At 40.7% G+C, this 27,490-nt stretch overlaps 1 protein-coding gene across 6 annotated transcripts in view; it reads right to left on the bottom strand.

Moving 5' to 3' along the window:
* Window positions 1–27,490, bottom strand: part of DIP2C (disco interacting protein 2 homolog C) — a 309,487-nt gene that overhangs the window by 144,602 nt on the left and 137,395 nt on the right. The gene's annotated exons all lie outside the window — the stretch shown is intronic.

The following is a 27,490-nucleotide window of genomic DNA, read 5'->3' as shown; positions in this document are numbered from 1 at the left end:
GTTTTAAAACCATTTTCATGTGCTGCACAACAAGCTTTCAAAAGCTGCAGTGACCTTCATTAGGTTAATAAACAATGGATTATATAGAATGCGTGGGCTTGTAGTGGCTGGCAAAACACATCACTGATTAGCATTTTCTATCATTAATGGGACTTTTCTAATCGAGCATGTAAGGCACAAAAGACTTGAAACTGCTGCTATATCATTTCTGCAATAAAAATGTTTTAGCTAATTTCTGAGCAGTACTGAGGAACAAAACAAAAACAAAACAGAGCTACAACAGATCCACTAGAAAATAGTACCGTAAAGACTCTTTGTCTGGATTTCCACTTAAGTATCAAAAAAAAAATATCTGGAGACAAATGTCTGTATTCCTTAAATTCAATTAAAGTGACACTTCACTGCACCTCAAGCTTCCCCAGGTAAGCTATGTTATTTTTAATATAAAGATTAAAAAAATTTTTCTGCAAAAGTTTTCCAGCAAAAAATGACGCATTATTAGTCATGTAGAACAAAACATATTATTTTAGTCTTCTTACATTTTGGGAGAAGTTTTGCACCAAAGCAGAGATACAGTCCTGACTCTGGAGCTAAATATCAAATTTAATACATGCATATATGCTTGTGTTCAAAATAAACTACTCCAGAAACTAAAAATTCAAAGATTTTAAAAATAACACCATATTCCCTGCCCTTTCAATAGGCCTATTATTGTGATACTCATCATGCAGCTAAAGCTCACTTGCACCATTGGGTTTCTATACTGGTAAAGGTTGAAGGCTTAGAAGGGTGGAAACCACAAAAAAGAAGAGGAGCTTTGACTGTAGTGTCCAGCTGGACATGGCAACGTGAGGCTGTTTGTGCTGCTCCATCCCTGTGCTCAACCCTTACCTAAGGACACTGTTTGCCAAGGGAACAACACACTCAATCCAATCCCAGCTGCTCTGGCAAATGGCTGCTAAATTAGCACCAATGTCTGCTGGTCTGAAATCAATAACTACATAAAAACATCTTTAATTGCTACTCCTTGCTGAAACACCTTTTCTTGGGACTGGTTCCAGTAAGCAATAAGGAGGCAAAATTCTGCAAACCTCTTTCTGACAGTGTCCTGAGCCAACCTCTCACCCCTGCTTCAAAAACAGTCCTTAAAATAACACCTATAGTCTTCACTACCATATCTCAAACTGCTCTACAAAAGAAGTCAGCCAGAATATCTGGGTTTTTAAATGAGGAGAGCGAGACTGGAGCACTTCAAATGATAACATTCCCGTATTTATGCAGGGAAGAAGTGGCAGACTTGGCAAGAGGTCCTAAGCCTTTAAAGTTCAAACCCACTGACTTTTCAAGCACATTTCTTCCCATTTTGAACACTTCTGGCATGTGTTCAAGCTAGTGAAACAAGCTCCCTCTCCGTTGTAAGCACCAGCTTCTCACAAACCAGACAGTAACAATAGATACCACTTCATTAAAATGCTTTAATGACAAATGTGTTTGCTTTTATGTGAAAAATTATAAAATGTGAAGAATTTTTTCTTTCAAACTGTTGCTAAACAAATTACTGTTGACTTCCTGTGCTCATCAACACCAAAGTCTCACACATTCCAGACATAGCCTGAGTAAAAATTTTACTTTTTTATTTTAGTATTGCTCTTTTAGGAGAGCAGAGGTACCCTGTGGACAACCACAGCTCTTCTGTGGTATGTGCAAGCTGGAAATGACATTTTAGATATGAAACTATTAACAACAGGTGCTTGACTATTGGTTACTCTTCCACTCACATGGTAGTACATACACATGCCAATCAATACTCAAGCTATACATTCCAGACATGGCTCATGCAACCTGCGCCCATTCCTGCCTCTACATTTCTTCCACTAGCTTATAAACCTATATTGTCTTAGTGGAATGAAATGACAGAGAGCAGTCCTTTGACACCAAAGTTGGAAAGGCAAAAATCAAGTGTTATCTCTTGTCTGTAATAATCTTTTATTCAAATTGGTATCCAGACTCACTCTTTTGAAGGTCACCATTAAAGAACTACTCTGGGGAGAAACAATAGTAACTCCTTCTCCAGATCACTGACACCACCAAAAAAAAAAAAAAATCACCAATAAAATGAGGTTTTGAGACAATTTACTATGGAAATATTTCCATTTCCAGGACCAAATTTGGAATTATCACTAATTTTTCTATAATCATGTCCATTATTTCTTAAGTCACCAACTATAAAAACCATGCAAAACCAAAATATAAAATCTCCACAATTTTCATTGTAGCATCACTTTCACCATTTTGAGGTGGAAGGAAGTCAAGAGTATCACATACTCTGGGGAAGTACTATGCTTTATTTTTCATGATCAATGCTATTCGTATTCATTTGTGCTTTTTCAGGTAGACTGACTAGATTACAAACAATAGCTCATTAACCATTAAAATATTATGACATATGTAAATCGACTGCATTTCAAAGCTATGTTGAACTCACTGTGTAAGCTCTGACGATACACTAAGCATAGCTCACCAAAGGTTAGGTGAGCTTAAACTCTTCTTATCATAAATCACCATTCACTCAGTTCTCTCAACACAATACTACGACCTTTGGACTATGCCCTCCCTTTCTTTGCAAAGGAGTGTGATAATTTTACATCTATCATCTGAGGAGCAAACCCCTTTCCAGTCAGGTCCACCTAGCTCATGTTCTTCCACAGTGCACTGCTGCATTTAATATTGGCTTTTTGAGAGGATCAACAGGATAACTAGAACTATACTTTCTTGCCCTAGGAAGAAAGGATTTATGGTACTTTTCTGGTTTTAACTAACTCTTCTCTTGAAAAGCCAGCAGACTCAAGGTAGGGAAAGGGTCTCACCCACAATGTCCTTTGAGCAGACAGAATGTGTTGGGTTTTCCACCCACTCTCCAAAGCCTCTGCAAATTTAGATCTACTTGCACAGGGCACAAGGCTGGCAATGGGTTTAAGGAAAAGGCCAGGCCATGGATGGATGGATGGATGGATGATGTCAAGACTCCAGCACTAAGGACATGAGGGAGCAGAAGGAGCACATGGCTGCAGGGCACTCTGAGGACGGGTGTCCCTGGGACAAGGCACCATCACATAAAGCCACCCAGCTGAAAGGTGGCATCTCCATTTAGCAGCTCCCTGCAGGCCTCTGTCTGCCAGCCTGCCTTGTGCTGTGGCTCTCGCCCCATCCCCTGGCCTTGGCTCTGCTCCCAAGTGCTCTGTCCAGCTCTTCTCAGCTTCATCCCACAGCTGGTCCCCAGCCCCTGCCCTCCTTCTCACTCCATTCCTTCCAGGCTGAATCCACTTCACTGCACCCAAGGATCTTGGCCACCTGTTTGCATCAGCACTCTCCAGGTTTTTTCCCCTGGACACATTGCTCTTTTCTTCCTCCCCTCCACCAGTGATCTGACAGGCTTCCACCATGGGAGGCCACAGGTGCATTCCCTGGGGGTCCTGTGCCCGAGGGCGAGCAGGGAGAGCAAAGCGCAAGCCTGAGAGACCTGAACGCACCAGCAGTGAGCAAATGTTACCCTGTTTTTTTCCATGTTTAAAACTGGCTGTCCCAGGGCTGCTGAACAACAGGCATGAAGTTCACTGACCCTCTTTCACCAAAACAAGTTCATTTCTATTGAAATAAGTCAGTCTCTGCAGGCACAAGAGGGAAAATGCCATGTTTGCAATGGAAAGGACAGCATGAACAAAAGACCATCCACCCCTCCAAGGAGCAAGGCAGCCCAGCTGAGCCGAGTACAGGACCGGGGCTCTGGCAGTCTGTAATCCCACTGCCATCTCTTTTATTTGTGATTTGTGCCCCTGTTTGTGCTGCTTCCCCAGCTGCAGATGGCAATGCTCTCCGACACCAGCGCCCGCAGACAGCCAGTCCTCTGTGGCTATATTTAGCAAAGCCGCAAAGCCGGAGTGTAAGTTCATTCGACTATGCTCATCACAACTGTTACTGTTTGCATTAGACACTGTGTTTTCTTTGAAAATTTACTGGGTTTTCCTCCTTCCTCCTAAACTGCTGGATTTCTGCCCCTAAAGCTGGGACAGGCAGGTCAGAGCAATTTAACTACAGCACAAACCCGTCACGAGCGAGAAAGGAACACCAGGTAATAGAGAGCCCCTGGGGATACTCCACACTGGGCAAGACACTTCGAGAAGCAAGAAATGCCTGTAAATGTTGAAGTCATTCCCATTACACTATGTTCTTTCTGGGCCTCCCCATGAGTCAACTCCATCCATTTGTATGTCATGTCCTACACTGAATCACACCTTAAACCAAAAATGAAAAGGCACATTTTGTAATCAGCAAATTATTCACTTCTTAGTGTTTTGTTGAAGGGAATGTTATTAAATGTGGAAAGATGAAGGCTATTAAACATGAAAATATCTGTGCATTTCCACCCTTCTTTATAGCATTTGCACTTTCAAAGCTGAGAATGGTTAGAAAGAGCAGTGCCACAGAAAAATAAGGTGCTGTGCTTTTCATGAAAGTAAAATTCTTAGAGTTGATAGAGTACAAAAGTTTCATTTTCAACTGAAATACCTATTAGCTGATCTACTATCACTTCTGAAAACCAACACGTGCAGTCCTGAAGAACTGCTGCCATGATATATGAAGTAAATTTATTCAAAATTATTGCATTATACAGGGGAGGAAAAAGAAAGAACAAAACCCAATACAAGCTAAATTTCACATCTTTTTTTCCTGGAAGATGCAAAAAATTCTTACCGATCTCAGCCTTTCATGACACAGCATAGGTAAAAAGCCCATGACAAAACCAGGGACCAAAATCACCTGATTTAGTGCAGTGAAAACACAATTTTATACTCCATGATCTTGAAGTCTGACTGATGCTGCTGTTCTCACTACACATACATGTTTTCAAAATGAAATTTCAGGGGGGGACCTTGAATTAGTTTAAGACACTTATGAAAAACTCCACCACGGGAAATAATGCAATCAATAACTCCTCTCAAGCACACACTAACACAGAACTCACTGGTGAGTGCCTTTCCTTTGCCCATGATTTTCTGCCCTCTAAAGATTCAATTTTCTGTACGACTTGTTTATTGCTGATGACTCAAATTCAGTGTCAGCATCTTGGCAAGAGGGATTTGAATGAAACAAAGCTCCTCATAAAGAGAACTATGAGTCATTTACTTCTCCCACTCATGATGCAGACAGTCTCCCTGTCTGGTCTCCCAAAAATATGCCAAGAGACAAAAGATTTCATTTTGGAGGGTGCAAGTACAGAGATACCAGAGCTCCACAAACATATCACGTAACACATACAAGAACAGAAAAATATATATCAGGAGTAATTTTATTTTCCAATGTCTTTTAAAAATAATGTTCAACTACAGCAACATCTTAGAAAACTGCTCAGAACTAGGATGGCAAACTATGGCAGTGGGCAGAACAATTAATGGGATCCCACACTTTCACTGCAACCAGCGCCATAAATTACAGAACTGCTCAAGTGCCTTTAAGGAGATTATGCTGTAGCTTAAAGCTTTCAATATTTTTTTAAAGGTAACAATTTTACCCACCTATATCTGAATTCCCTTTTTCCCCCGAGGGTACATTTTGTTCCTGTTTGTTGCAAGCAAAGCAGAAAATGGCTGAATTTCAGTGAAAGATAAGGCAGAGTGTTCCATGTGTACTTACAATGTGAAGCTTATAATGTTTCCTAAAGAGGGTCCTAATTCAGGAGAAAATATTTAAACAGATTATGCTATTAACAGAGAAGGTAAACTATTTTAACAGGGCTTAAATAAGAGATTCAAGGTCTTCTGAATTTGGAAAGTATTCCTATTCAAAATAAATGCTTTCTTCTTACTCTTTTGATAGAGAAATTAAGTATCTGCTGCATAACCTGCCAAGTGCTTAGTTTTAATTACAATTCTACTGTTTTAAAGTATGTGAGCAGCAAATAAATTTGTATGGAAGCCATTTTTTAGTATCTCCACCTTGAATCCCAGAAGACCCTTAATGAGGTCCCCCACTTACTTTCTGGTCCCAAAGTCTTCAGCACATTTTTCCAACACCCAAAACACTCCTGGGCTTCAAAAGAAGGGAAAAAAAACCCGGGGGTGAGGGGGAAATCCCCCAGAAGGAACCCTGAAACACCTAATTTAAGCCAATTAAAACAATCCCAGGGATTTTGTGACTCAGACTTTCTCTGGGCTGGCTGGGCTGGGAGCAGCAGTGTCTGCCAAAGGGGTGGCACAGGGCCAGGGGCTGGGCAAGCTGCTGAGACCCCTTGGAAGCCGGGGAGCTGTGTGGTCCTGGGGCATCCCGGAGCTCCCCCGGAACGGGGAATTTGCACGGCACTACTTTTATGGCCTGGATTATTGTAAAGTAAACAGAGGCTGGAGGAACAGTGAAGGTTTCCATTCTCAGTGTCAAGGGTTTATTTCATTATTTAAAGCTTTAACGAACACTTTATATAATGAAAGCAATCCTTGCCATTTTTGGAATTTTATGACTGTTAGGACCCTTCATAATGTTGTTTTCCTTCCTTTATTGCTTTATAAGGCTTATAGGGCACCCTTGAAGTGTATATCCTTTCTGCAGCTGCTGGAAGCTCATCTTTCATCTCTCCACTGGCTTTCCTGTTGCCTATGAGGCATTTGCCTGTTCTAGTTATTCTCCCTGTCTCTAACAAACGGTGCAGAGTCAGATCTTGCTCAAGATAAAAATAAAATACAAATCTGAAATCTATGCCTAAGGAAACATTCCTGATAAATGTTATTTAATAGGCAGGCTTTATATTTCAAGTTAGAAATGTTCCCTACAGAAAAATAATTACAGCAGTAATTCCACTTATCATTACTTAGAATTTACAGTTCAGAGCAAATCAGACATTTCCATAAATGCCGCGCTGCGCACTGCAAATTTGTGTCCCGATTTTTTCCCAGCACTGAAAATGCCTTGGAAAAAAATATACAGCAGGAGAAGGAGGAGGAGGAATCCTAAAGGAGGAACATATAATAGATGTCTGAAACAAAATTGAGAATACATAGCCAAACAAGTCTGTGTGCGTATTTGCTCCTCTGGGTAGAAAAATATGTTCAAGGCTTTTCACAAGGAAAAACCTGCAATATCTAAGTAGAGTGGTAAAGCTCATTAACAGCAAAATTTCTTATTTTTGTCACTTCTCCAGGAAGTAGCCTACAAAAATAATTCTCCTGTTTCCAACCTTGTGCTTTTAACCATCTTTTTACTACTCTTGACATTACTTAGTTGAACCAAAAAAGTGCAAATGGGTTAATCTTCTTGGAAGGGAACATAAATCTTCCAAAAATCAACAGATTTCTTAATCCTTCATCCACAATTTTGCTCCTAGTATACTGATGCATCACAGTATCACTCCAGACTCCAGATCTCATTCCAAATTGCAATTCAGAACAGAAATCTGGAATTCCTGTTTTCATATGCTGGAAAAAAAAAAAAACTGCTTTTACCTGATGTATTGCAGCATTCTCCCTATTGACTTGGGATCTCCATAAAGCTTTTGTATTTGGTATTAGTTATGGTAGTCAATAATAGAAGTGATTCTATCTACAGTATCTAAAGTAATGTTATTTTATCCTAATGTGGGTTAAAGACATTATGTTGATTTTAAAAGTAGGTATTTAGAGCAGTTGTACTGTAGTATTAATATGCCAAAATGTCTAAATCTCTTCCCACAGTTTTTGTAAAAATAGAACCTCTTCTGGGGAAAGAAAACTAAAAAACCTCTTCATGCAAATGCAAACTTCCACATACTTTGACAGCTGGATGCAAGGAGAGAAAAGCAGAGCTATCTTAACTACCATGGGAAAGCTGAAGCAGGAATACTCCTTTTTTAAACAATTTGAAGACCCTGAATGGTTGTGGAAGAACATTGAGGAGTTTTAAATAGTTGTGAACAGTGACTGGAATTACCATGACAACTATGCTGAGTGACCATAATGTTTTTAAAAATGTATCACTTGGGAGATCATTAAGCCCAATAACCTGGTCTACAGTTTTAGTGCACCATGTTTCACTACATGACACACACAACTTTGAGGAATTATTTTTTTTTTAATTATGAAGAGAACATAAACCTCTTCCAAGGCAATATTCACATTCCTATTCCTGAAGTGATGGTGTTTAGTTTACCAAATTCAGTAAATAAGTTATTTCCTGTACTATCACAAACTTTGTTGCAAGCAGTCAAGGATCATAAATGCCTGTTGTTCACAAAAACCTGATAATGGATCTATCACCTGCTTTTCTACTCCCAACAGCTGAGAACCAACCCTCTCCTAAACTCAAAGTGTACAAGGGTAATTAATATAAACAATGCAATGCTCAAGGAAGCCTCCAAACATCTCCAAGCTCTGATAAGCAATTATCTCAACAACCTAACCCACACCCCTACTGCCTTTCTAGTCCCCAGTAACTCCAGTTCTTTTTTCAAGCTTTTCAACTAGAGTAAAAGAATTTGTTTCCTTCCAAAAAAGCCCCCAAAAGTACAGAAACACATTAATTTCAAAAGCATCCAAAAGGAACAACCTCCTGGGATGCACAGTCCAACATCCTGCTAGGCAAGAACAGCAGATCAGAGTGAACACCCTTGCCCTGAGCGATGGGAATTCTAGCAACAACATTGAATAGTTCCTCACATCCTCTCTGTCCCAGCAGATTTTTAACTGTTCTGTGCAAAAAAAACCTACCTCATTTAGAGTTCCCTTCTTAGAACTGAAAGATGGAAAGATGGCCATTGATGGATTTACCTAAGAGGAGAGATGTTGTTTCAGATCTGGAGGAAAAAGGAAGTTTAGTCGTATGTGCTTTTACACATACCCTTATACACGAAGGCATCTTCTCCAGTTTTATTTTAGTGAGACAGGCTGGACATGGTCCAAAGCATAGAGTAAGTCACATAAATTTAGAAATGCCCACACCTCCTTCTACAGTATTTCCTCTTTGTTTTTAATTAGGTTCTTGCTATGATGGCTGCAATGGATCCTTGTGTTATTTCACCTGGGAACACGGTTTCACTAAGCAGAAGAGCATTTACAACCTAGACACAGCAGGAGGTTGCATTCAGGTACATTTTATGAATCTAATCAACATCCTCTGATGCACATTCCACCATCCAAATAATCCTAAGCAGGTGCAAAATTGTGTTACTCTTGTTCTACTTCTCACACAGTTGAAAACTAACTCAGAAATTACTACTAGACACAGAAGACACCATACCCAGGAATTTCTGAACTCTAATACCATAGTACATAAATACTGGTGCCATCTTTCCAAGGAAATCTGTTCATAATTTTGTGCCTCAGTACTTCACTTTAGTGCATGAGGCATCAGCCCCAAAGCAGACCATCTGCATTTTAGTTCTGTCCCACTGAAGGCCAGTGGTGAACTGCTGACTGGTGAGACAGACCTGGGGCGTGAACAGAGCAACCTGGAAGCGATGCCTTCAGAAGAAGCATTGTGAAGGGCAGGACTATGGTTTTGTTCACAAACCTCACTGCTCACTTTCACTTGAGGAAAAGGTGACCTCTCATTTTACCAACCTTATCCTTCAAGAGGTCTTAAAAGGTGTCAGACAAGTACATGGCAACGTCTGGGCCACCAAGTCCCATGCACTGCAGAAGAGCTTGTCAAACACTCTCAGAAAGAACCGAGTCTCATCTGGAACTAAATTCAGCTGTACTCATACTTTTTTTTATTCCAAGCTGCTATAGCATCCTCTTTACCATTCTGGGGGAATTTTTTCACTGATCTCAATCTTTTCAACTTGAAATAATTATTTTCCATTTAATCCTATACCACTGGTTTTCCTGGTTCATTGTTAGACAAACTTCATTTGTCTAAAAAAGCAAACTACCTCAAAAAAACAAGAGATCAGCCAGTTTTGTAAAATCTACCTTATCAAAGATAATGCAGGTTGTGTTTTATCAAGTTTAAATTTACCTCCCTGTGTTTAAGTTTTGCTTTTAGCATTCCAGTGCTGATATTATCTAGTTGCCTATTTCAGCAAATTTTTCTTCCGCTGTTACTAATTTATAATAACCACTACACAAACTGTTTCTAAGAAGACAAAGGCTTCCCAAACTGCACAGTTCCTGGAAGTATTTACTTTCCTACTAACATGAAAAAACTAAACACTCATTTCTATTAATATGCAGTTCAAAGAAAACCCAGCTCAGATTTTTAAACAAATCTGGGCCTGAAAACTAAGGAAAATGTATGCAGAGCAAAATGATCTACCTATCCTGCTGATGTAGAGTAAATGAAATCTGTCTCTGGGCTCAAGAAAAATCAGAAAAATTAATCCTTATTTTATAGCCTGCAAATGCAATTTAGGCTGATATGTTAAAATACATTTTGTTGACAGTCTATTTGATCCAACACCCAGATATGACAAAACAAGCAGCTATTTAAAGGTCTTTGCAATACATGAACTGCAATTCCTGTTATTAAGACACCCAGATCATTTCATCTTTTCTATGCAAAAAAAACTACATTTGAAAATTGTCACTAGGGTACTTCTGCATGAACCAGAGTACTGAAATTCCACTTTTAAAAGAAATAACCTAAAATGCATTCATCTCATTTTCCCACTCCGTTCCACAAGGACCTCAAACAGCAAGATGAATTAACATCATTTGATTACTCAACTCAGTTCCTAGCACGTTACTAAAGGAACAGAAAAGCCCAAAAGCACCTCGCTGTTCTCCTGTTATGTAGGCAAAGTGTTTATGAAGCACTGGAAATATGCATCCTTTGACTCAAGGACTCCTATTTCCCAAAGGCTGACTCAGATCCTACTCTCTTAAGCCTGCAAAACAACTTGAAAGGAAAAATTGTTGCATACCTTCAATTACCTCAAGACACGATCGATGTCCCTGTTCTCCACCGCTTTCACAATATTTGACAATTCCATTTTTTTCCCTGCTGTTGTTCACCTCTGAAGGCTCCTAAAGGTCTGTAACATTATTACAGACCTAATGTGACAGCTCATACTGATGTTGGCACAAAGCAGCTGTTCTCATAGGAATTATGACCCTCCAGAGCCTGTGAAATACTTGGAAATCTGCAAATCTCTGCTGGGTCCAGGGCCCACACTTGCATGCAGCTGGAAAATCAGATCTTCATACTCTCATCCTTCTTTTTCTCCATTCCCAGCTTACAACTTCTCCTGATCAAGATTTGGAAATTTGCTGCGGTATGCCAGATGTGCAAACATTTTTTTTTTCTCCTCAGTTCTGAGTTCATGATTTATTTCATACGTTAATGAGGTTATTCTGTGATTTCTGTAGCCTCTTCCCTCAGATTTCAAATAATAATAAAGTATTTCAACCCAAAAGAAGCCACTAATTTCACATCCTTGTTACATTCTTTCCTGCAATATAGAATTCCTTTCAGAGAGAAGCTGGAATTAAATCATAGCTATACTTACTAAAATAAAAGCAAGCAAAATTTTACTGAGGAGTGTTTATTTTCACCTGTGCTAGAAGCCAAAACCAGCAGTGCTTTTCTAACAGGCAAAGGCCATTTCCCACGATGACAAGTTTCAGCACTTGAGTTTGCCTTTCACAGACAGGGCTGGTGGCTTAGAAGTTGTTGAGAAAGCCCATGAATGCATGTTTGTATCAACAGGTCAAAATATACTCTGCTGCTCTTGTTCTCCAATTGTCACACAGTGAAAAGTAGCTAATTATTATTGCAAATGTTTGTTCATTTGTTGGTTTGCAGGAATTCCCCTTGTGGCTTATTTATTTTGTGGATCCATAGGTAAATTGGCAAACGTGCCAGCCTGAGGAGCAAAGGAACACCAATAACACACCTCACAAAACCCAGCACTCCATTTGCTTTTACATTTATAATACAGCTGTACTTCAGAAGTACCAATAAAGATTACTTAACATGCAGAAAGCCAACAAGAGACTTGATTTAATAATCTGTTATTAAGTCCTAGCTGGGAAATAGGACTAGCAGAGCCTGGGAAGACAGCCATCTTTTAAGAAACTAAGAAATCAAGAATTAAGGTCGGATTTAGACAAATATACACAAAACACTGAATTTTCAGCATAATTCAGATAGCACATCCACCTAGATTGCTTTGGACAGAAATTCAGGTGACCAGCCTCACACACCAGCTATCAGCCTTTGGCCTTCTACTGCCATCCAAGATCCTGCAGTTGTGCCCACAAATGCTGCTGAGCTGAGTGCCCCATGTGGGGGGACAACTGTCTACTTAAACCTGACAAAAGCACAGATGAAGCATCTGCTGAAGGCCACCACTGCTGGCTGTCCTACACAGGCAGACCCACACATCCAAACAGAGCTCTGGCTGTAAATGCACATGGGCAGAGCAATGCATCACTCAGAGCAGCTGCTAAACCAGGTGATGCTTAAGAAGGACCTTGATAAAACTGAAACACCAGGCACAAACCACACCTTAATTTTCTTCTGCTTATTTTTTACCCAGACTTGATATTTCCTCATTCCTCTTTTGTTTCCAATGGACACTGATGCTGCAAGGCTGTGCCACAATCCCATTTTCAGAGATCTTCATTCTTATCTACATTCTTTTCTGCCTTGTAAATAATCAGCTGCTCAGCTCTGCCTGACAGGTGTCCCCATCTTGGTGTCCACCACTCCCTGAGCACTGGCCAGCCTCACTCAGACTTGCAAGACCCTGAAACTGCATTGCAAAGGTCTTCAATCACCCCCTTGCTGTTTAATGTTCACAAGATTTACAAGTATTTTATAATTTATATTTATTAATTATCTGCAATCTCATGTACTGCTCATCCTCACATCCTCCTGGATCAGCTGAGTCCAGCCAAGGCTTTCCATGGCCAAGGCTGACACCAAGTCTTGCAACTGTTCCCCTGTGCACTCAGTTTGGAAGTTTCACTGTCGGGCCCACAGGAATTCCTCCCCATTTCTATTTGATGCAGTCACTCCTGTATGACTTCCTACCATGGTAGCACTGGAAAGGCAACATCCCCAACATCTGAACACCTGCAGTTTTCACTGCAATCTTTGTTTTTATAATTCAAACAAGGACAGCATAATCAGAAGCTTTCTTTAACTAAATGGTGATCCCCACCATAGATATATAATTAAAATAGTGGGTGGTACCTGAAAACCTGTACATTTGAGATGGAAAGATGCATCATCTTTGTGTCTTGCTGAAGGCAACTAAGGCTTCTGCCACTTCTCTAATAATGTCTCTTTGGATGTCTGAAGACAATAATTATCGTGGATGGAAAAGTGTAAGAAACACAGGAATGACCACACTGGACCCCATCCAGCCTCAAAAACAGAGGAATGGTCACACTGGATCCCTTCCAATGCTCTTTTCTGTCTCTCAGTTCATACAGTTACTTAGAAGGCAAAAAGTTTCAAAGAGAAAATGTCAATAATCAACTCTTTCTCCTCACAGTGTCATTACTTATCAAAAGCTATTAGAGATTTACCTAAACCTCAGAGCACGACATTGCAAAAACCACTGCCACAGCTCAGAGGACCTTTTGTCTCCAGAGGAAAACTGGAACCCTGTTTTGAATCTTGCTGAAGTCTTGGCACCAGTGAGTTTCAATGAAGAATTAATTCCACAATGTAATTACACTCAGTGTAAATTTGCCAAGTTTTAAGTTATTTAAATATCCCCCTACCCTCTGCCATGAAAAGTTCATGACATAACTTCTCTGCTGCATTCATTATTTGCCACACTTTTATCAATTCCTCCTTGCAAGAGAATTAATTCCAGATTTTCAAGAATTTTCAAATGCAGTTTTTTCCCATGCTGTTCATCATTCTCACCCCACTGTACCACAGTCACAGGCCAGGTCCCCTGTGGGTAGGGCAAGGCAGGGGGTAGTGAAGGGAGAAACACTTGGACCATGCCCCAGCTTGGGTTTCCCAGTGCTCCCAGTCCACAGCTCCCAGCTCCAGGTGCAGAGCTGCATAACTACTGACACTCATGTTCACATCTCTCTTCTAACCCAACTGTTTCCATCTTGAAACTCTGAATACACACCTTTATCCCAGAGCCAGTTTTACAACCTCTTATCAGCTCCCAAACATAGAGACTAGGTTTAACTCAGGAAACTCAACAGATCTGCTTTTATAGTAAGGTGGTCCAAGGTCAGAGGTTTAAAAGGCAAATAAAAATCCATATATTGCACACTGAACATGTTTGGAGTACTTCATACAACCAAACAAAAAAATATTATATGCATAATTTATTTCTATATTGGTAAAAGCTTTCCTTATAATGCTTGCAATTTCAGTACCATCAATCATTGTGTCATCACGAGGACTGAGTTTTTCTGCTGAATTTTTTTCTACTTTGTATTTTCCCTCTTTTTTTACTTGGCTGCCTAGTTACTTACTGATGTAAAAACCACATTTTTTCCAGGATAGCACAGCTTCTCATGTTCTCCCCAATCAAAATTATGCCACCCCAGAATGCTCTCTGGATTGATGCAGAAAGGTTTGAACATCCACGTCAGTCTAAGCCTATCTTGTTTGAGAATATTAAACCCAGGAGAGTAACAGGCTGAAGGGATTGTGAAGACAAAGATGTATTTTTGCTTCCTCCAAGTTAGAAAGATGACTTTAGCTAGCTAACAAAAGAAAAAATCCTCCTTCCACTTGTTTCTTGTTAGGAATCTGTTCCAAATCTTTCAAAAAGAAAAATAACATCATATGCATCACACTCTTACTAACCCCTTCCCTGCAACTTCTCTCCAAAAAGTGGTTAAGGTAGTAGCTACTGAATTAATATTTCTAAATACCTTAGTGGCTTGTGATTTTAAATCTGATATACACATGCAGTTTCCTTTTCTTTATGTCTTTGAAACTGTATATATATATATATATATATATATATATATATAGACATATAAAATAAAAATAGAAGTGACTGAAACTAGAGAGAATCAAGAGCTGAAACGAGAGAGAGAAATGTAGCAGTCTAAACCTCACCAACAGCACATCTTCCTCCCAGTGACTATCAACTTACTTTTTGTTTAGGAAGCTGCAAGAAACAATCCCAGGACAGCTTCCTTTTAAATTAAAAAGCAATGTAGTGCAGCCTCTGCACTCAAAATACTTTTTGAGTTCTTTAGACATGGGTAGCTCCTATACAAGAGTTCTGCATGAATACAGGATTACTTAAAAAATCAAATGCCTATGTTATATCAATGAGCACCAAAGTGAAATCAGTACCCATCTCACTAACCTGGAGGAATAAACTCCTTCCTTTTTCAACTTGAATTTGCACTGCTATTTAGGCACATGCCTTATGTAAAGATATCTGAGACTTCTTTTGCACAAAATTATGATACAACATACAACCACTAACTCTTTAGGCTCACAAATTCTGCAAGGGCTCAAAATACCAGAGCATACTAAAGCTGTAACTTGGGTTGTGATTATAGGGGTAAGACTGGCCCTTGCTCTTTAATATCTGGGCAAATTCAGGAGCAGCTCTGCAGGGATCTTTGCTTACCAGTGAGCCACTCTTGTAATGGTTGACTGAGGGAAGGAACATGGACAGCCAGGATGCAAGTAAAAAATTTTTTAAAATATATATTGAGTAGAAGTTTTTTATTAGGTTAAGTTCCCAGCTGCCAAAAGGGCTTATGTAAGGCTAACAGCTCCTAAGAACAAAAACTGAAATGTCTTTCTTTTAAATTACATTAACTTACAAAACTGACTAGTCCTGACCCAGAAACCATCATTGTGTTCTGTAGTTCCAGGTGCACTATCAGATCATACCAGGACACACAGAGCCTGGAACAGCACTTTTCTCTGCAGCTTCTAAGCACCACTGGAACATCAATAATGTGTAATAACAAGCATTTATACCTCCACCATGAAAAAACACTTGCCCTGAGTTGTATACATCTGGCTGTGTATACATTTTTACTCTTTAACCTCTGCAAGCTGTATGTCAAACAGCCCTTTTAAAAACCACAAGTTTTTGCAAAGTCAGGCACTGCATAATGGTTTATTTCAGAAGTTACACTCTGCATACATATGTATGAAGAAATTACAGGGAAAAAAAGCAGCTCAGCTTATTTGTCTTTTGGTCACCTAATCAAAAAGGTGATTGAATTCATTTTCACCACATCCATGAAGCCACTGGAGAGCAATCACAGCTGTTTTTCCATGTGACAGATGAATGACCTTTGCCATGGCCTCAGAGAAAGACAAGCCCATGTTTTGTCCAGGTACACCAGGGCCACATTTCCCTTCTGCTTGCACATGGAGGGAATACCAGATTTGCTGCAGCAGGGCTTGCTCTCTTTCCTTTCTCACAGCATATCAAGGGGCTCATTTAATTTCTTTCATAGGAGACCAGGAGGACACCAGCCAGGAAAAGATGTAAGATATTAAGGATGCTTGCTATGCATGATCAGAAGGGGGTACACAAAGTATCCTTTATTTCCCAAGGGAAATCACTGCCCTAATGCAGCCAAAGTATTTAACACTACAACTGAAGATTACAGAGTGGGGCACAGGCCTTGACTTACATGCCTAAAACCCACACATGCATCCCTGAAACTCAGTTCAGCAATTCTGTTTGTCAGAGTATCAGAGATTTGTCTGAAGCTCATTACTGCCTTTCCTCCTCCAAAACATTGTCCTTTTGTGAATTCTCTTTCCCATCAGGGTCAATTCAATGCACTTTTTTCAGGACTATACCACCCACAACTTTACAGAGTCCTCTCTTCTTGACCTTATCTCTTTGTCCTACAGAAAATGGAGTGCCATAAAGTGCTGGCTTCCATTTAAGAGTTTGGCAAGTCAGTGATGGAGCCTCTGTGGGTCCCAGAGATTACTACATTACTATATACTAGATTACTATGGTTTACAGAGGATTTCCACACCCAAACTTGCAGGCAGGCACTGCTTTCAACCACGAGGTTTCCACAGGAAGCTGCACCTCAGCAACCTGAGTGCCTTGTGATGCTTTCTGCCCTCCAGCTCCCTCCTGAAGCAGGAGCCCTGGCAGTTCTCTCTCCTCACACAGTGAATGCAGGGCATTGCCACACTGGTGATCTTCAGCAATGGATTCAGCAGGTACTGCTCCCACCAAGAGTGTTTACACAGTCTCCAGCAAATCTCATTGGTAAATTCTAGAAAGATTCTCAGGTAAGTAAGCTACTTCCCTCTCTGGCTACCACACCAACACAGGACTAACAGATTCTGGTAAAACTTGGGATGCAGGCTCCTGCAAAGCTATGGGCTGCACTGGCTATCTGAAATGGGTGGAACATAACAGCATAAGAGAATATTTAAAATTAATATATAATATTCATTATATATTAATTTTAAATAAGAAATAAGTATATGAATACATAATCAATTAATACATTACTCATAATAACTGGAAATAAGCAAAACAATAATGGGAAGTCTCTGGTTGTCAAGACATTGAGCAAGCCTAAAATATAGAGCCACAGTAAACTCAAATATTGAACAAAATTACTTAGAACAGGGAGGGAAGAGGGACATGGGGAACCCAGATATAACCTTGGCACCCAAATGGCACTGGTACTACTACAGATCCTCCTTTTAGCCTCAACCTGTTCTCTTTCAGCTCCAGGCAGACAACCTTCAGCCTACATCTGCTGTACCCTAGGCCCTGCTGAGAGAGGCAACCACAGAATCACAGAGTGTCCTACATGGGAAAGGACCCACAAGGATCATGAAGTCCAACTCACAGCCCTGCACAGGACATCCTAGGAGTCACACCTGTGCCTGAGAGCATTCTCCAAACACTTTTTGAGCTCTGCCAGGCTGGTGCTGTGACCATGCCCTGGGGAGCCTGTTCCTGCTCCCAGCCACCCTCTGGGGGAAGAACCTTTTCCTAATATCTGCCCTTAACCCCCCCTGACACAGCTTCAGGCCATTCCCTTCGGTCCTGTCACTGTCACCAGAGAGAAGAGAGCAGTGCCTGCTCCCCCTCTTCTCCTCACCACAAAGTTTTAGACAGCAACAAGGTTCCTGAAAGGCATTAAGAGCACAACTCTGCTGCTGCTCCCTTCTCAAGCACAGGACACAAGGATCAAGACACAGGATGAAGTCTTTGGTTGTGGCTGAGAAAAAAAGAGCTCCACAGGCAGAGTTCAGAAGAGTGAAGGAGATGGATTGCAGATCTATGAACCTCAGCAAACAACACTTCTCCTCTATTGTTCAGGAAAATTCAAGGTTGCAAAGCTGTGTTACATTGAACAACATGCAGGGTTCCTGTGTTCTCATTTAGACAAACCTAATTTAGTATTACACTTCCTCTTCTTTCAGCCACTGCCTCTGTTTCTTGAAAGCAGCAATCCCAATATGGACTCAAGAAAAAAGCTGCTGAAAGCTCAGCTTTCTGAGTACTGTTGGGTAGTTACTTGCATCTGTAATTTGCTCTCACAGAAATAAATGCTAACATGCTTGGAAAATGTGACTTAATTTTGTGATGTGAATGAGTTTTCCTGTGTAAATCTCTCCATACAATTTTATGTTATTCTTTCTAAAAAACAGAAATTACTTCTGCATTCTATTTGCAGTTCCAGAGTGAATACTGAGATTTACACTGTGAGTTTTACCAGGGCATGACACAAGGGAACTGCTCTAACTCCCTTCCCTCGTTTACTAACGACAGAAGGGTTTTGTTCACATTACATTCAGCATTTAAGATGGATGCATTTACTAAACATAAAATAAAGTAAATGAAACACTGAATTGTGAACAGACTTTTCCATATATTTCACAAACCCGTCTAAGAAATCCTTGGTCCTTGGTACAGAGGGTTTTGACATGTTACTCATCACAACTTTATCTCATAAGAAAATCAAGGAAGGTGATTTATCCCCCGATTCCCACCTCTCTGGCACCCAACCACAGGCAAGTTGATGGCAAGTCACTGCTTTACATACATCTTCCCTTTTTGTGCTCAAAAAAAAAAAAGGGAAAATCAGAAAAAATTAAAAACCAAAATAAATGATTCCTTAAAGGAGAGAACTACACTACAAGTAACTATAGATATATATTCATTTCAGAAAGCAGTACCACAAAAGGACAACTTTACAAAGCAACAGCATCTGAGATTTTACCTTCCTAAAGCAACTAAGACAAGAAGTATTTCACCTAATTTCTAAGTGCATCCATGTATAGGTCCTGCTATTTGGCAAGGGGATGCAGCTTAGATAAAATGGTTTCTCAAATCACATACCACCCAATATTGCAAAACCCATGGAAATGACAGGCTCCACACATCCATATACCCACATACCATTCAGATAAGATATGCAGTAGCCCTTGTCCCCTTCAGTTGGAGGCCACTGTGCAGGATCAGTTGCATTGCTGGTCTCTGTAAAACTAGCAATACCTCAAGGCAAATGTTTCTATGCAATAAAGACAGCAATTACCAACAGCATCATGGCACCACATCCTTTTGTTGTACTTACTTTAGTACATGAGAAAATAAAATAAGTGTGACTTGCCAGAAGTCAGGTAGGCAGTCCATGGCAGCAGTGAGAACTGAATGCAGATCTCCAGGTTGTGTTTTACCCATAATATCAAACTACCCTTTAAAAAAGTAGGAAATCTTTAAGAACATGATGTTTTTCTCCCCTTCTAATGATTAAATAGATTCTGCATTCTCTTATTCTTGCTTTCATAGGATACACAAACAGCTCATTCTGTGTAAAAAGGGCAGCTTAAAACACCCGTTCACTTTGGCTGGACTGAGATTGTACATCTCTTTTAAGTACAAAGGCTGACAATTCCTCTGGCTCCCTGATTATCTTTATGATCTACATCATTGTTTTTATTAATATCTGACAATGCTTTTCTGTAGTCCTGGCAAGGTTAGTTGCATATCATTACCAGGTCACTCATGTTTTTGTCCAGGAAAAGCTATAGGAGCAAATACATTTGTGATATTCACATCTTCTCTGAAGAAAAGAAGAAAGAACCTGTCCCAAGAGGTTGCATTCAATCATCTCCTCTGTAGAGAGTAATGTTAAATACTGAAAAGTGGTCAACATCACAGTCAGACAACAGAATATTAAAACAACAGGAAAAATCATCTTTACTCATCTCTTTTATGCAATAACATACCAACTGCAATTCAAGGAGATAAAAATGTGCGAATTATTGGGATTAAGCCTGTGAAATATAATTGAAAATAACCAGAGGCCAAAGGCAAACAGATAGCAGCAATCATTAGTAGAGATTGGAGAACCTCAAACCTACATCATCATTTAAATTCATGGTGAGCCCCATCCTGCAGTGCACTTAGTGAGAGCCAGCTCACCTTAAAGAGGATGTATCAGGCAGACAGTGAGAGTGAACAGATCTGTTGAAACACTTCTGTATATTGAAAGTCTATGAAAACGTTTTCCCTCCAGGAGACAGAATAGATTTCCATATAATCATAAATAGCAGATGCAGGGTGTTACAATGGTTTCCCATTTAATAAAATAGGAGAAATAGATAGCTATTGAGCAGCAGATTTAAAAGAAACTGAATAAAGCAGTCCTTTTCTACCTGGCACATCACTCCCATACAGAACTGACTGCTCCAGCACACTCTACAGGGCAACATTAAGATTAGCTGCAAAAAGGGATCTATACAAAAAGAAGGTCCAGACACATGTTGGACCAGACATAAAACAACTTATCCGTCTCACTTTCAGAAACTAGGAGGCTCTATGAAGGACAGAGGAACATTATACCCAACTTGTGCTGGCTTTTTCCCCTAATTACCCATCCACAGGTGGTGGGTGATGCAGCTCAGACAGGCTGTGCTGCTGAGATGAATGATTCCAGCAAGGCACTACAGCTCTTGGGGTGGAGTTCTCAGATCTCTTGGCATCTCTCCTCTACCAAATCTGCTTCCAGCCATGGGCACAGTGCAGAAGCTGCTGTCAGCACTGGCTCATATTCTCCTTAAAATGGATAAAGATCAACTGCCATTGACCAGCCAGTCTTATCGAGAAGCCTGCAGCCCCCAGCAGATCCCAGCTGAATCACTGCTAATTGCATCTCAGGTACTGCCTGGAATGCAGAAGAAGGCTGTCACCTCAGGCCTCTTTCATCACCTCTCCTTATCAGTCAGCATGTGTGAGGTCAATGGTGAAAAGAAAGTCAGGTGGCTCTGTGGACACTGACCTCAAACTGCCAGGACACAGTTTAAGGAGCAGGAACAAACAGCAGCCTGTTTTCTCCAAGTTTTCTCCATTAGTAAATAACTTCTCCCTTCTCCTTGGAGATGATGTAACTCAAACTTTCAGGCTTCCAAGAAGTGGATAGTTGAAGGGACATATGCTATACCTGTCATTTTGGGCCCAGTTGTTTCATTAAGCAAGTAAATAAATCATACGAGTTGGGCACAGGAAATCCTGCTCAATTTTTTTATTTTTATTTTTTTATTTTTAAGTATGCAAAGCACTAGCATGGGTATCTCTGCAAATGAAGGAGAACATAAATTAAAGTATGTATTAATCAAACACTTTATCTGCAATCTAAATTAGCAGGTATTTTCATTCTATATATGAACATATTCTTGAAGCTGCAAGATAGTAATTTAAAAGACAAGCAATTCAAAGCTTCCACAGATGACACTGCAGGTAATGAGATTTTTTTTCCCCTGACATCTCGTGTTTCATCTTACCTCACAACTAAATTATTTAGTGTATTTTTAAATATATATATAAGCATTCTAAACACTAAGCTGTGTATGACCTACTTATTTTGAGTTTTCAATTAAAAAATAGGTATTCCAGGAAAAATATTTCCTATGCAATCATCAACTGAAGGAAGTCGATTGAATCTATGAAACAAAGACTTGTGAAGGTGAGACACATGCACCAGTGAGCACAAGAAATCTTTTGAACTGCAGTTCTAATTCAGAGAAATGAGTTTTCAATTAAAAAACACCATTTCCCATGTGACTCTGGCAGTCACTAAAGCACATGACAGCTTCAGCTGCTATCAGAGTGGTGCCTGTGACAGGTCACCCCAACAAGGATGCTGAAAGTGCTGCTCATCTATAATTGGCTTGATTGTAGGGATTTGCATATACATAAAACACAAGCTGATGTGAAGACTTCATCAGCATGAAATGGAGGTGGTTGCATTCTCCATGCATGACCAAAGCTGGGAGGACAGTCAAAGACTTTAATGTAATGAGAGTTTTTAACACTTTAATCACCTCTGCTGAGTGCATAGAGTGATAGGACAATAATGGAAGTTGAATTATCTGCAGGTTTTACTACCACTAGATGTTTATCCTGTCTATGCCCTTGCTTCCTCCCACTAAAATAAAAAAATAAAAAAACAAAAACCAGCTGAGCCAATCATAAAGGATTTTTAGTCTGTTGTAAAAGAGACCAAACTGTTAACTTCCAAGAGGCTTCTAAAAGACCCTTTGAAGCCTGCAGAGAAAGTCTCCATCCACAAAAAGCACACCTGTGGGACAGGGAGAATGACTACTCTGGAGGGAAAATAACCCAAGGGACTTGTCAGAAGATTGGGACATAAAGAAGAAGGAAAAAAGGCAGTTAAATACAATTAACTCTCTCCTCCCTGCTGAGCCCCAAGAGGGCTCAGGGTAAGTCCCAGTCTGCCTTTGAAATGCTCATACACGGGATGGCTGGTAAAGGTAGCCCCCATAAATGACAAAGGCAAAGCTGCTTAAACCAAAGAATTTAGAGAACTGGTAAGAATTTATATTGGGGTTTGAGCAGGCAACACTGAGGAAGGCACCATTATCTCCAGCAGGTAGCCCTGCAAGGAGTGCAGAAGAATAGAAGAACATAGATATGACATGGAGAGGAATTCTCCCCTTGTTGCTTTACAAATCCACTGGCATGGCTTTTTCACCTCCTGGAGATCCACAAGCCTCCACATCCCCATGCAAATGTACTCTATTCCTGCACATGGAGCATGAGTTAAGAATCTCTGCATCTGGCTGCCTGTGCCAGTGCCCACACAGTGAGCTGCTGAGGGCAGAACTATGAAAAAAGAGGATTTATAGTATTTTTAGAATATATAGCTTCATTTGATTTTGTTTGCCAATCTCTTTTACATTTTACTTGAAAGCATAAAATACAAGTCACAGAGGGGGAGGACAACTAAAGTAAAATGAAGACTACAACTATGACCAAGTTCAAAAGAGTTTGATTTTGTAAAATAAAGACAGAAATCTCAAAGCACAGTCCTGGGTTTTCCTGGTAAGAAAGTGAATGACTTTCCAGGCTGCACTGGATTTAAGATTTTAACGAAAATATGCCAGAAAGCAGGAAAAAGGTTACAGCCAGGAACATTTAAGTTTTTATGCAGGCAAAAGAAAGCTATAAAATATTACAAAAGATTTGTCTAGAATGTTTAAAATGGAGAGCATGCCTTTATCAGACATTGAAGCATGATTTCCAGCCTGCACTTCAGAAACAAAATGGTAAAGCATTTCCAAAATATCTCACAACTAACATCTACCAAGAAACAATAGGTGAAACCACGTAAAGGTTTCACACCCTTTCTCTGCATCTCTGAATCAAAAAGAAAGAATGGGAACTTATTGTAGAAAGACATTTGCATGAGTAATAAAAATAAATGCTTTAAATAAACTTTCTTGAGTCAATGGTTTCAGAAACGTGAAATTACATGACACTTCAGGAATTGCTTGACCTGCCTCATTCCTGTGCAAGACTAAAACAGAAGCTTATGGATTCAGAAATGTTATTTTGCTCATGCAATTTCTGCCTTTTCATTGCAATGCAATAAAAATGAGATTTTATCATTTAGACAGAAAAGTATCTAATAAGAATAAACAAATAGAAACATAAGATTGTCTTATTAAAAAAACCAACAGAAAAAAAGGTGCAGAAGTATTTCAGATAGTCATTAACCCTTCTTAAGTCACTGCAGTAAAGTGTTAAAATGATGCAATTTTCCGTGGTGAAGAACTGCACCCCTGCCAGCACCTTTTGCAGACACAGAGGACCACGGAATCAAAACGAAGCCCAGGACTTTAGCAGAGGAAAAAGATTCAACCAGTGCACACTGAAATTAAAAAATAAGCCAGCATGCTGTGCACGTGTTGCACACCTAAAGCACTAAGATTGCTTCAATGGATGCTCAAAACCACAATTTCACTTTCCCCCTGAAGCACTGAGCTGGGAGCAGCTCTGGGTCCCCTTTCCCACAGTGCCAACCAAGGTCTTGCCCCACACAAAAGGCTCCCAGGGAGCCAGGCAAGCACTGCCACGTGTCCCTGCTGGCTGCTGCAGCGTGCCCACAGGGCTGCTCTGCTGGGCATGGCAAGGAAGTTGGAAGTTTAGTGCACTGCTGTGCCTGCAGTGCCTGTGGATCAGCAGATTCCAGGTGACATTGGGGCACAGGCTGCAGCATGGGGGGCTGTCAGTGCCAGCTGACAGGCTCTGGCACAGTGGCAGGGATGGCAGGGATGGCAGGGATGGCTGGGATGGCAGGGCTCACTTGCACCAGGCACCTGGAACAAGGCACCAGGCACCAGGCTCTGCTCCCTCAGCACCACCCAGGGTTCAGGTCCTGTTTTGTGCCAGGGTATTGAACATACACACAAAATTTGTTCCTCATCCTTCAGCACAGCCCTCACGCTCCCAGCCTGTGGACTGGGGGAAGAGGGCCAGCACACACAGACACAGATTTACACAAAACAATCCCACCATCAGGCCAGGGAGAACCAAAGGAGCCCAAGCACCACGTAGCAGGAGATGGACAGACAGCTACAGCAGGACAGTCCCTGCTCCTGATGGTGTTTGCCACATAGGCAGTGCCAGAAAGAACTGAGAATAAATTTGCACTGTTATCATGGAAATTTCCCACAGCAGCTTTTACCACAGGGTAACAATAGGGTCCTATGAGAAATTAAAGCTTATTTGAACCGGGTGATTTGCCAGCTCGGAACACAATGGCCCCTCTTCAGCAAAGGGGAGGTGTAATTTGATGTTTTTGCAGCCAGGAAGGATGGTCTGTGGCTTCCACAGCCCATGTGTAACTGAAGGCATGACTGCCAGGGGATGCAAACAGCCCAGCAGGAGCACAAAGCTCCCTCCATCACAACAAGGAGCAACCTCGAGCCCCAGGCTGGACAAACAACAGCTTCTGCTTGGAAACAAAGCTGCCTTCATTGGCCCAAAAGTGGCAGCTCCCTGTGACCCAGCACAGGTCTCTCCCTGCCTGTCACATGAGGCACAGCCCCAGTGTGCCCATTGTTAGCCAGCCTTTCCGAAACAGAAGCCCAGTCAGCTTGCTGGTGTCCAGGTTGGCTGCCTTTGCTGAGGGCATGGGGAAAACAAGGAAAAGCCCAGCTCCCAGTCTCACTGTGGGTGTCTGATAGCACTGCTGGGATTTGGCCAGTGCTGCTCCCTCCCAGCTGCAGTTTTTGGGAATTGCACCAAAATAAAATAAAAGGAATAAAAGTGCAGACACAAGCACGGAGGAGTTGCACAGTGAAGTGAATGAGGATCACAGCTGCTCCCCTGCAGTGCTGTTTAGAGCCCAGGTGAGAAGAGGAGGAAAAACTTTGCAGCATCTTCTCCTCTAAAAGCATCCTCAGGAAAAAATCCCCCACTGTCAGAAATGCCATGCTCATTGGAAAATGAGATGATAAAGAACGCCTTGGGCATTGAAACCCCATAACCCAAAGTCCAGGTCATGTTGGAGGAGTCCCAACTTCTCCAGGAGCTAAGAGAGGACCTAGGGAATCAACACACAATTTCTCCAATGACTTTTCTGCCTTTTGGCTTTTCCCTGTTCTTTTCACTAGCAAGAACACTCCAAGACTGCCATTTGTACACCAAACAAATTATATTTGCATCTCTTGTATTTGCTTCTATTTCACCTGGAAGAGTTGGCTTTGCTTTCCCCATTTGAGAGGTAACAGAGGCAGGGAAAGGTCTGTGACCTCAGGGGCAAGTCCATCACAGAAGGGGCAGTACAGCAAGAACAGGTGATTGCTTTAATTCGGCTCACACATACACCAGATATTAATTCAGCAGAATTAAAACTCATGAGAATTCTTATCAACAGCGACCAAAACTTCCCTTACATCATCTGGATTGACACTACTGGACTCAAAACTGAGCTGAGGCTAACCAAGGGTTTTCAGCTCTTTTCTGACAAGCCCAAACCTGATTTATTCAATCTGTGCTATGTCTGGATTCTGTACTGAAATACAAAAACTTCAAATTCGGGAAAACTTAAATTTGTGTTTATTCAGTTCCAGGAGGAAGTAGATGAGCATATACACAGTGGAAAAGCTTAATTTCCAGGTAAAGCCTGTCCACCTCTTCAGCTAGCTCTGCTCAGGGCTGATACGTGACACAGCCTGCACCACAGTCCACCTAAAACAGCATTTCCAACCCACTTCCAGGTGAAAGGTCCTTTCATCAATACAAGTAAACCAATAGAAAACAAGAACTTGCAGGTTAGGAACTGGGAAAGAATACAAAGCCAGGCAGGTGTTTGTCAAAGTCATGTGGCAGTGCCAGCAGCACCAAGGTGCAGCAACCTTGGCATGCATTCCTGCATCTGCAGTTTAACATGCCTGACTCCCACAGAGGTCAGCCATTCAAAGGCAAAACCTGCAGTGCCTCTGTTCCTCAGCTTTTGTTTTGCTTTATACCATTTACACACACTACACACCCCAGCCCAGAAAAAAAATCCATTCTGCATTAGCAAGAAGGCGATGCATGGAAGAGAATCACCATCTTTGGTCCTGCCTTTCACCTGGGTTATCTAGTGCTGCAATTTTAAAATTTTACTTGTTTAAGCCTAATTTAACTAAATATTATTATAGAAGCCACAGCTCAAGATTTCTGCCATGGATTTTAAATTACATTGCTGTGGTTTACTGGACATTGCTATGAATTCTTAATAGCAGTTAATTGTCATGGTGATACTTAATCTTTTTTTTGTGTGGTACTTCAATTATTTTCAATACTTTAACATAGTATATTTTCAAAGAGCCAATAATAAGCCAAGCAGCAGTAAAACTCTTGCCAAACCAAACAACATTTTGTCTTAAGCCAAAAATCTACTTGGTCTCAATAATTTACTGCAATGTTCATGTAAGTTCAGTATTCTTCCATCAACTTGCACTTGTGTTATTTGGTTATTTTTAGGTTATTCCTTCAGGTGAAAAAGCCGTTTCATCAAATTCAACACTGGCTGAAAAGACATGGAATTAGCATCTCTTGAATTTCCAAATGCTAAAAGGCGAAATAATATTTATACTTTGTGGGGCTGCCTGATTTTTCACATTAGCATATCTGTGGTTTTTATCAATTTTTGTATTGTGCTCATTTTGCAAACATTCTACGCTTAGTTTGTAAACAGAGGTAATTAGCTGACAACAAACATGATTGAGGTTAAACATGCATGAAATTATTTTCAAGATTGGGACCCAAATTAGTTAA

This window comes from Fringilla coelebs, assembly GCF_963513975.1.
Source record: "Fringilla coelebs genome assembly, chromosome: 1".
Classification (NCBI taxonomy): domain Eukaryota; kingdom Metazoa; phylum Chordata; class Aves; order Passeriformes; family Fringillidae; genus Fringilla; species Fringilla coelebs.
This window is presented reverse-complemented; position numbering and strand designations above follow the sequence as displayed.